This window comes from Pelophylax lessonae (genome assembly GCF_965119305.1).
Source record: "Pelophylax lessonae genome assembly, chromosome: 4".
Taxonomy (NCBI): Eukaryota; Metazoa; Chordata; class Amphibia; order Anura; family Ranidae; genus Pelophylax; species Pelophylax lessonae.
Window position 1 is genome coordinate 478,956,686 of NC_138771.1, and position 11,740 is coordinate 478,968,425.

Here is an 11,740-nt window from a genome sequence, read left to right on the forward strand (position 1 = left end):
GAGAAAGAGAGAGGGGGTGAGAGAGAGAGAGAAAGAGAGAGAGGTGAGAGTGAAAGGAGGGGTGAGACTCGGGGGTGAGTGAGTGAGTGAGTGAGAGAGAGAGGACGGGGTGAGAGAGAGAGGACGGGGGTGAGAGAGAGAGGGGTGGGAGAGGCAGCTCTAGCAACCAGTGGCCAAAAGAGTCTCAGGTGGAGGGGGGGGGGTGGCTTTTTTGCTGCCCCCCTGCAAAGTGCTGCCCTAGGCCTGGGCCTTGTTGGCCTAGGCCAAAATACAGCACTGCCTGATTGTATCGCTGCTATGTAACTGGGACTGCAATGATGAGGGCATCTAATGTGAAATAAGGCTCTGACGTGAAGGGGGAAAGGGGGGAATCTGATGTAACGCATACACCTCTAAAGTGAAGGAAGGACATCTGATGTGCTATGACGGGGTTTCCGATGTGAAGCTATTTCTTGGAGCAAAGTTTATTCTTTTTTTTTTATTTTATTCATTCATGTATAAAACAGATTCTTTTTTTGGTCCGCAAATATTAGTGTAGTGCATAACCCCGAAGGAGCCACTGATGTTTGGTTCCCCTGTCTCAAGATGTCAATGACCTTCCTAGTAATGCCATACACTCTGACACACCAAGGCTGAAGGTGGAAATATTTATTTGTGCAACATATGGTAAATGAATACCCAACAATCGAAAAAACACAATGAGCACTTATAATAGATGCAAACTAACAGGTACAAAATAAAGCATAGCTTAAAAAAGTAAAAGGCAGACCAATGTCTGTACACCAAGACCTATAATAAGGGGGATCCTAACTAAAGGGCGATGCAAAGATTAGAGGTCCGAAGGTCTCTGTGCATCAATGTACATTATGGCCCATATTTCTGGTGTTGGAGCATTAACCTTGTGTGAGACCAACAAAACCAGTTGTGGGTGCCCAAACTGTATCCCACACAGGTAACACTGTTCCCTTAAATAGTGGGAAGAAGTTTGCGGCCAGCAGCCTCTCACCAGTCACCACTGAATCAATTGAGGCCTTAAATTCTGCCAGTCTCTGTTTGGACTCAGCAACGTCAACTCGGTAAAGATGCCTGTGAGATGACCGCGAGATACAGGAAGCATCGGCTCTGCATGCTTCCTCCAATGCTGCTCCTCGCACTTTCTGCCAGCATTTCCCACCAGCAGTACCCACAGCAGTACCCACCAGGAGTACCCACAGCAGTACCCACCAGCAGTACCAGCCAGCAGTACCCACAGCAGTACCCACCAGCAGTACCCACAGCAGTACCAGCCAGCAGTATTAGCCAGCAGTACCCACAGCAGTACCCACCAGCAGTACCAGCCAGCAGTACCCACAGCAGAAACCAACCACGAGAAGTACCCACCAGCAGTACTCACCAGCAGTACCAGCCAGCAGTACCCATCAGCAGTAACCGCCAGCAGTACCAGCCAGCAATACCAGTCAGGAGTAACAGCCAGCACTACCCACCAGCAGTACAAGCCAGCAGTAACCAGCCAGCAGGACCAGCCAGCAGTAACCACCAACAGTACTCACCAGCAGTACCAGCCAGCAGTACTCACCAGCAGTACCAGCCAGCAGTACCCATCAGCAGTACCAGCCAGCAGTACCCACCAGCAGTACCAGCCAGCAGTACCCACCAGCAGTAACCACCAGCGTACCAGCCAGCAGTACCCACCAGCAATACCAGCCAGCAGGACCAGCCAGCAGTAACCCACCCAGCAGTACCAGCCAGCAGTACCCACCAGCAGTGCCAACCAGCAGTACCCACCAGCAGTAAGTCACATGTGCTAGGGGTGCAACTAGCCCCCAGCACATAATTGTAAACATCCCAGCATGTGCAGTATTTCTGACTCCTACCACCATGACCACTTCAAATCACTGAAGTGATCATGGTGGTTAGAGTGTTCCTTTATTATCTCTCAGAAGAAGTAAACCTCTGTACACTGATTGCATTTAATTTGATCATCCTTTAGTTGTGTTAAATTGGTGGGGAGAGGAGGGGGCGCAGAGTGCCACCTCCCTGAAATGAGTTTGCCACCTCCCTGAAATGAGTTTTTGCAGGTTGGGATGTCTGTGGCAATCGCCTGTTGGCCCTGTGCTGCTGTCAGGCCACTTGGGCCATAGAAGGGGAGTCCACAACTGTAGGAATGCCTGTCCGCCTCCACGGAAACAGGCACACACAGGACAGTCGACAGTCCCGTGTGTGTGTTCACGTGACCCAGCTGCCGAACTTGGAAGCTGTCATTAGCCTGGCACTGCCATCAGGCTAAACGGGCCATGGAGAGATGCCCACAGCAACAGGAGTGCCTACCTTCTTCCAAGGTCCGCCGGGAGACAGGCACACACCAGGACAGCTGCAGTGACAGCCGCAAAGGCAGGGGCACTGCTGAAGAAGCCTAAAATGAAAGCCAGCATGGCAGAAAGGAAAGAAAGACAGAAAGGGTAAGTACTAACTTTTTTTTATGAGCAGAAATGAATACAGTCTTTGTTTGTTCAGAAAGCCAAAACATCTGCATGTCACTTTCATTTTGTATACAATTGATGCCCAAATTAACAAGGATATCAGTGCATTTTATTTTTTCCTCTTTTTTAAAAAGTTATTTATATATTTATTTTTTACCTTTTTTAAAATGATTTATTATTTATTAATTTAATGTTTAAACACTGATTTTGTTGGAGGTATCAATAAATATAGCCTTATCAATAATTTGCATTTTTATCCTTGTGCGTGATTGTATAGGCAGGGCCCCAGTGCACTGCATTGCCCGGGGGCTATAATGCTCTTAAGATGGCATTGACACTCGGCTCCAGCTGGCTCCTGTTACCAGCACCTGTGGCTTTTTTGACTCTCCTGGTGAGCAGTTGCAGCGATTCCTGGACCCGCCCCTATAATGCTGTATTTATTTTCAGCGGGTACCCACTTTTAGATAGACTGAAGAAGAAGCGACATGCTTTGAAACCCGTCCCTATCTCCTAGCGTACTCCCAGCGGTGTCAGGCATTCTCTCCATCCGGGCTCCGGCTTCCATCTCTGGTCAGGTTGTCTTCCTGCCGCAGCGGCTCCTTCCTGCCTGTACTCTTCTCCTCCTGCTCATAGGGGAAGCAGGGGAATGCCACAGTGGCTCCGGGCTTCAGAGACAGCAGCTTTGACTTTTACCACTTTGCACAAGCTCCCCCTTTGTGAGTGTGTTTTTAATCATTAATAAATATTGTACACCTTGTTTACTACACTATAGGGATTGCGCTTGTCTTTTCCCTTTTGTTTTCACAGTGTCCCAGAAATCACCCATTGCTGCTTCAAGCTGCACCTTCTAGCTAGCAATCAGTGGCAATGTGTACAGCCCATTGGGATACCCACTTTTTCTCTCAGTTTTTTTTTTTGCAACTTTTGCAATAATCTTTTATGGTTTGTTACATTGCCACACATACATTTCCTTGAGAACCTTTCATTCCCATCAATAAGGTCATCACCACCACACATTTATACAGGTTTTGCCCTCTGAAGAGCACTCTGCAGTGGATCACTCTTAAGAGGGCAGTTGACAGGCATTGAGGAGATGTTGTGTGGCCTGTTTTAACATTTTCCCATTTTATACAATACTTGCTTTGCATTGGGCTTTACAACTATCCCTCCCCCCCCCCCCCCCCCGAGTTATGCACTGCTGGGCAATTTTCCCTGTCCCTTGCTTTTTGTTTCAGCAAAAAAATGCAAGCAGAGAGCAAAGGACTTGTCACCAGCATTGTATGTGCAGCTGATCTTTACCTTTTGCTGACTTATATTGCCTTGTTCCTCACTGTGTCTCTTTGTGGAATTGGCCATCTTGATAGAGGCATGGCTTTGCTTTCTCATGTTAGAGCCTCCAGCAAGGAGAATAGTGAGTAGCACAGTAGTGGCAACACCAAATCTCTTTCTAAATCTCTGAGACTAGCAGTCACATACAAGTTACAATGCCTTAGATCGCACAATATACAGTCTATATATACATAACAAGAAGTTACATAGTTAGTCAGGTTGAAAAAAGACAAAAGTCTATCCGGTTCAACCAAAAAAATAAAACATTAAAAAAAAAAACCAGTATTGAAAACCCAACCATACAATTTAGTGAGCTAGCCAGAACCACCTCTGGAGGAAGTCTATTCCACATTTTCACAGCTCTTACGGTGAAGAAACCTTTCCGTATTTGGAGACGAAATCTGTTTTCCTCTAGACGTAAAGAGTGCCCCCTTGTCCTGTGTTGACTTTAAAGTGAACAACTCAACTCCAAGTTCACTATATGGACCCCTTATGTATTTATACATGTTGATCATATCCCCTCCTAATCTCTTCTTCTCAAGAGAGAATAAATTCAGTTCCTCTAATCTTTTCTCATAGCTGAGGTCCTCCATGCCTCTTCTCAGTTTGGTTGACCTTCTCTGCACTTTCTCCAGTTCCCCAATATCCTTTTTAAGAACTGGTGCCAAAAACTGAATTGCATATTCCAGATGAGGTCTTACTAATGATTTGTACATGGGTAAAATTAAATGATATCTCTCTCTCTCTGGAGTCCATGCCTCTGTTAATACAAGAAAGGATTGTGCTTGCTTTGGAAACAGCAGCTTGGCATTGCAAGCTATTATTAAACTTATGATTTACCAGAACATCCAGATCCTTCTCCGCTATGGATTCCCCCAGTTCTACTCCACCTAGTATCCGGGTGGAGAAGTGCACTGCTATTTTTCAGGACGAATCCCAGACAAAAGGTACATTTTCAGGGTACTGCTTAGATGAAATTACCATTTCCAGATGCATGATTCCAACCATCTCAGATTCCACAGGACTGTCCAGGGTTTTTAATACAATCCCAGCGTTGCAGGCATCTGAGCTCTGTTCCTAAACCAAATGCTGGCATGATTGTTTGAGCACCTGGCTCCAGCTCTATGCAGACTCTGTGTGGCTGAGTGCTTTCCTGGTCTACAAAGTCTACATAGTCATGGCCGCAGGAGGATGAGAGAGAGAGCAAGGGCCTGGGATACAGACTTCAGTGCCAGCAGGCAAGGGTTACCCCCAAGTCCCCGTTGGGTACTGTTGTTCTCCCCACCCACTGCTCGTCACTAATTTTCTCCCCAGCACCTGCTTGGCACTAGTGTTTCCTCCCACCCCCAGCTGGGCACTATCGTTCCATTCATCCTCCTCTTGGCACTATTATTCTTTCAACCACCTACTGTTCCCTTGGCTTATCACCCGGCATTATTGTTTATCTTGCTATGCCGTATTGCTTACCCCACTATTGTTTGCTTCTTCCACTGCTGAGCACCAATGTCCCCCAGTTCTGCACTTCAATGTTGTTTCCACCTGCCCAACTGAACTCTATTACTCGCAACTCTTTTTTTTATTTAAAGCCCTCTAAATTAGACTCTGTCTATATGTTTAGTAGTTCTAAAGTCAAAAGTTTTTTTTACCTTAACCACTTGCCGACCGCCGCCCGACTATATATGGCGGCAGTCAGCCCCTCCCAGGCAAAGTGATGTACCGGTACGTCACTAGCCTGGGAGCCATTAGGGGGCTAGCGCGCGCCGCCGGAGGCGCGCTCCCACCCCGCTCGTTCCCTAAGCAGCCTGCACGTGTGACCGGCGGACCCGATGTCCGCCGGTCACTCGCGATCGTCCGGTGGAGTGGGAGAAAGGCAGGCGGCTAATGTAAACAAAGCTGCCTGTCATTCTCCCCTGTGTAATCATACAGTCCTGCTATGTAGGACCGTTGATCTCTGCTGTTACACACACAGCCACATCCAATCACAGTTAGAAGCACGCCCCTAGGGACACACTTAACCCCTCCCTCTCCAATAAAGTTAACCCCTTCCCTCCCAGTGTCATTTTTACAGTAACAGTGCATATGTATAGCACTGATTACTGTAGTAATGTCACTGGTACCCCCAAAAGTGTCAAAAATGTCAGTCAAGGGTCCGATCTGTCCGCCCCAATGTCGCAGTCCCGCAAAAAAAATCGCAGATCGACGCCATTACCCGTTAAAAAAAAACAATAAAAATGACAAAAATCTTTTCCTTAGTTAGTAAACGCAATAACTTTTGCGCAAACCAATCAAAATACGCTTTTTGCGATTTTTTTTTACCAAACATATGTAGCAGAAAACAAATTGGCCTAAAATGTTAAAAAAATTTGATTTTTACATTTTTTTGGGGGGGGGATTTCATATAAAAAATTGTGAAAAATATTGTTATTTTTGCACAATTTACGCTCTTTTTTTGTTTATAGCGCATGATCAAAAAATCGCACAGGTGATCAAATACCACCAAAAGAAAGCTCTGTTTGTGGGAAAAAAAGGACGTAAAATTCGTTTGGGTACAGTGTCGCACGACCGCGCAATTGTCCGTTAAAGTCAAGCAGTGCCGAATCACAAAATAGGCCCTGGTCAGGAAGGGGGTAAAATCTTCCGGGGCTTAAGTGGTTAATGCATTCTCTGCAAAAACGCAGAAAACTCCCTTCCTCTCAAGAACCGCTCTTCACCTCCAGCTTTCCCAGGAGACACTGGCAGCAGCAGGGAACCATAGGCTCATGCTGCTGTCAGACAAACTCCTGTGAGAAGCGAGCAGGGGTTGGGGATCACTGGCGCTCTGTGTGTCTATGAACACACACAGCCCGGATCATGAGCACGCCCCTACATTTGGTAGGATGCAACAAGTTGGAGCCACACAGGACCCTTTTGTCAGGCATGTGATATAGTACATGACGATCAAATGCCTGACAAAGGGGTCCTGCTAGGCCCTAAAACTTTGCACCTTACCCATGGGATGTGTTTTGTCTGAATAAACATTTGGACAACATCTCCAAGATTTGTGGTGTTCTGGCGATATACACTTTGATCAATGATGTTACTGGTTTCCATCTAGTAGTTGCTTGGATATAGGCAGATGCAAGAAAGTTTACATTTGGCAAACCATAGGGATCTCATTGGTCCATTTTAACTCCATCACAAGTTGGAGATAAAAACAGAACAGACATGGTTGTCTCATATGTGACATCTGTTTCTGTTCTGATCCTACTCAGCAGGGGATAAGTTTAGGATCCCCTGTGGAGGGCACCCATGTGACAGGGGCCTTAAATACTACATTGGCAGGTTTGATTGAAGTTTGCCTTTAATCTATTTCACAGACAGAATCAGTACAATCTAAATTGCTGCCAACAATCCTGGTTTAGTGTATCTGGCCCCGGCACATCCAGGATGCGTTACTAGGTGTCTGGGATATATGCCAATGTGTCATTAATTAGTAATTGTACTTGCAGAGAAAAAAACACAGAGGCTCCTGCACAAAGCCAAAAATCAATTTTTAGCACATTAAAAAGAGACTTTCAGGCCTATTAAGAAAGGAGTTCAAAAAATGATGATCAAAGTACATTAATCCATTGAACCTGACCCGATTTAAAAAAATAAAGTTGTTGGGCGCTGTAGGTGCAACATATTGCTGTTTACCATTGTTCATAAGTGTTGGTGTTCATTTGACTACATATAAGAATTTGTTTCATTTCCTAAAGATGTAAATTTCTTATGTTATGTTATGTTATGTTATTTTATGTTGTTTTATGTATGGTAGAATGAGCATTACACATGTCAAGCCAAAAACACATTTTCTAGGTTTTGGAGTGTCTAAGAATTAGAACTGCTGCCAGGGTTTCTTTGGCTCAGTTGGAATTATTTATCCTCACTTTCTGTCCTGCTGACAATGCTTTACCAGATAGGAAATCAGGTAAAATCTTCAAAAGGGACACAGACAGAACTAGCAATTTGACAAGGGTTCTAGCCTTCCCCTTCTCTTCGAAAGAAAAGCATTTTTATTTTTGTATGTGTGCTGTTGAATATTTCTGTGTTGCAGTTGAAGCAAAAAAAACCCAGACTAAGGTTCTAATCCTGTTCTACCCAAAAACGAAGGAAAAAAGTTTTGACTGGACATACGCTTTAAAACAGGGGTAAGCAACACTGGAGGGTCAAGATATCCTTTTACTTTAATGCATTCCCTGTATTAAGGCAAAAAATGTCCCACTACTTGCTGCATTCCCACCTAAAAATGTACCTGAGTCCTTTCTCGATCCAGTGCTGTGCCCCTCTGCAGCAGCGCTACTCTCTCTTCCACTCCTCACAGGTTTCACAGAGAGCAGTGAGAGCCATTGGCTCCTGCTCATGTCAGTCAAAACCTTGTGAGGAGAAAGCCGGGGCATGGAGACACACACCACGGCTCAGGAGCGCCCCCCCACAAGTGCCCCCTCAGCATACAGCTTAATAGCTCCCAACTGTCTCTGATTTCAAGGGGGAACAAATTACCTCTGTTCCTCTCTCATCCTCATTTGTCCCTCATTTTGGTCTGATCTATAAATTTGTATATAAATTACACTTTTTATCTTTCAAAAAGTGTTTCCTAGTGCTAAACCTTTCATCCAAATGCTAAATCGCTGCATTTGTAAATTTCAAGAGCCAGTAAAAAGGAAAAGTAGTGGTAAAAAAAAAGCATTGTGGGTTTAACTAATTTATTTTTTGTTTAATTCTCCTTTAAGGCGGTGTGGCAGGGGGTGTGTCCTATTCCTACATACATTTGCTAATAGGTGTCCTTTCCCATCTTGAAAAGTTGGGAGGAATGCAGCTTGCACTCGCAGAAGAGGAGGAGTTGGGTGCGCCAGTTGAAAACCCTAGGAAAGAAGGTAAGTAGCCACTCTGTGCAATGGTATTGTAAGGTAAGTATAACATTTGTTATTTTAGGAAAGAAAAGAGCCTTTACAAACATTTTAACTGAATAAGCTGAAGCTGGAAGCTGACTGGTTACCATGCACGGCTGTTCCAGATTCTCCACTTTTAGTAAACTCCTCTCTGGGACTCCAGCTGATGTTGAACTACAAGTCCCATGAGGCATTGGTGTACTACGTACCCCTTGCTCATTTACATCGGAGGGCGGTATCTTCCATATTCTAGGCCAGGGTTGTTGGGAAGAGGCCCTCGTCTTCATCAGCATGGGGATAGGGTGCTTTGTACCCCCCCATGTTCAGGGCATGTGACCTGGTATGGTTAGGGGGGGGGCACACAGTAGCCCTGCTCTTTCCTTACCTGCCAGACTGCATGCTGGGATAAGGGTCTGGTATGGATTTTGGGGAAAATACACTTTTAAAATTCATACCAGACCTGAAGGTTTGGATTGTGGGGGGACTCCTGCACCATTTTTTTGTTTGTTTTAAATGTCCCTGCTTTGTTTACATTCACCTGTTAGTCAGAAATTCCTGGCTGAAAGCTGAATGAGCAAGGCAGGGATGAATTACTGGTTGTTAGTATGCCAGTGGGTGTCGGCTTCTTAACAAAATGTTTCCAAAAATGCACTAAAAACGTATGTACATGTGTTTTACATGGGTTTTTGGTGCATTTCCATTGAAGTCTGTGTTGCCAAAATCCTGCAGCAACAGTACCATAGTAGCACCAATACCATTTCCAAAAACACGCCATAGCTGTGGTGGATTGATGTGAATGGGATCCATTAAAAATAATATGATTTTGGTTGTCAAGTTCCTCCACCCCAAACTCACCCATCCATGTCTTTATGGACCTTGCTTTGTGCACTGGTCCACATCATATGGTGGAGGGGGGATTATGGTGGGGGGTTGTTTTTCAGGGGTTTAGCTTGGCCCCTTAGTTCCAGTGATGGGAACTCTTAAGGCATCAGCATACCAAGACATTTTGGACAGTTTCATGCTCCCAACTTTGTGGGAACAATTTGGGCATGGTCCCTTCCTGTTCAAACGTGACTGCACACCACCAGTGCACAAAGCAAGGCCAATAAAGACATGGATGAGGGCATTTGGGATAGGGGAACTTGACTGGCCTGCACAGAGTCCTGACCTCAACCCAATAGATCACCTTTGGAATGAATTAAAGTGGAGACTGCGAGACAGGCCTACTCATCGAATATCAGTTCCTGACCTCACAAATGCGCTTCTGGAAAAATGGTCAAGCATCCCTATAGACACACTGCTAATCCTTATGGACGGCCTTCCCAGAAGAGTTGAAGATGTTATAGCTGCAAAGAAGGGGCCAACTCAATATTAAACCCTACGGACTGAGACTGGGATGCCATTGAAGTTTATGTGCGTGTAAAGGCAGGCGTTCCCAATTCTTTTGAATATATATATATATATATATATATATATATATATATTGTATATTACTGTGCAAAAGTTTTAGGCAGGTGTGAAGACATGCTGTAAGGTAAGAATGATTTCCAAGATATATATTTTAATTGTTTATTTTTATCAATTTACGAAATGCAAAGTGAGTGAACAGAAGAAAAATCTAAATCAAATAAATATTTAGTTTGACTACCCTTTGGCTTCAAACCTGCATGAATTCTTACACTTGCACACTTTTTACATTTGCACAAAGTCAGGGATTTTGTAGTTTTTAGAGTCAGGTGTATGATTAACTGATTTTACCAAGCAGGTATTAATGATCATCAATTTCATATTCGTAGGTGTAAAGGAAATTTGTACATCCTATATATTATTGTATTTTATTTTGTATGTATTGCACACTGCATTCGTTGTGCACATGGCACTAATAATGTTTTCATTACATGTTTGCATTCTTTCGAGTCCTAATTAGAATTAGCCTGCCTATGGGCTCTTTCACACGCAGCGGACCGCATTGCGATCCGCTCCGGCACTTATTTTTTTTTTCACGGAGCGGATGACATTTGTGTCATCCACTCCATATGTCCGCATATCATCCCATCCGTTTGACACCGCTGACAAATCCGATTTTGCATCCGTTCCGTTTTTTACACGGAACAAAAATAGGGTTCTGTTCCGTTCCAAAAAATGGAACAGAACTGAAAGGACAAAAATCGGATGTCAGCGGATGGTAATCCGCTGACATCCGCAATGCCATTGACATACATTATGTCCGTATATCATCCGCAAAAAAAATAGGATGATATACGGACATGCGGAACGCCCGTGTGAAAGGGCCCTATGTTATGCCCCTCATTACCATATAAGTACAATTGTAATAATATTGTGATACGCAATGATGTGTATAAAAGCCTTCAATTACGTCAAATAAAACAGAACAGTTATTTTGGAAAGATGCGGATTGTATCTTTTTGTGTCTGCTCCCTACTGCAGTAGGTATTATTTGGAACCACTAACCAATATGAGGATAGGAGTTGCCTATCTATAAAATGTCCAGAACAGATTGTGAGCCTTGCCAAGGAGGGAATTTACAGGTGACCCTGAGAATCCGAAACAAGGAACTTGAGACGATAATCAGCCGGCCGAGGAAAGCCTTTTGCTTAAATTTGGGTTATCAGACTTCCTTGATCGGTAAGGACAAAGGGTACCTATTTTACTCCCCTAATTGAACTGTATTGATTGGTGGTTATATGTTATGTTGTCACTGTCTACTGTCCATTGGAGTGTAGTGAGTAACAGAGGAACTATTTTTATGGGAGAGTCCTTACAAAAAGTTTTGAGGTTTTATTTTACTCCTCTTACCATCAACAATGTAGTGGAAAAAGTAAAGTAAGAAAACTAGAAAACTATTGCCTGAATGTCTTCTTAAAAATATATTTTTAAAATATATTTTTTTTATTAAGCCCGTAAGCGGATATTGGACTTTCTCCCTATGAGATTTTGTTAGGGAGTGTGTTGCTCACTTGCTTAAATTTGTCTCAGCAGCTGAAGGCCCCCACTCAGATC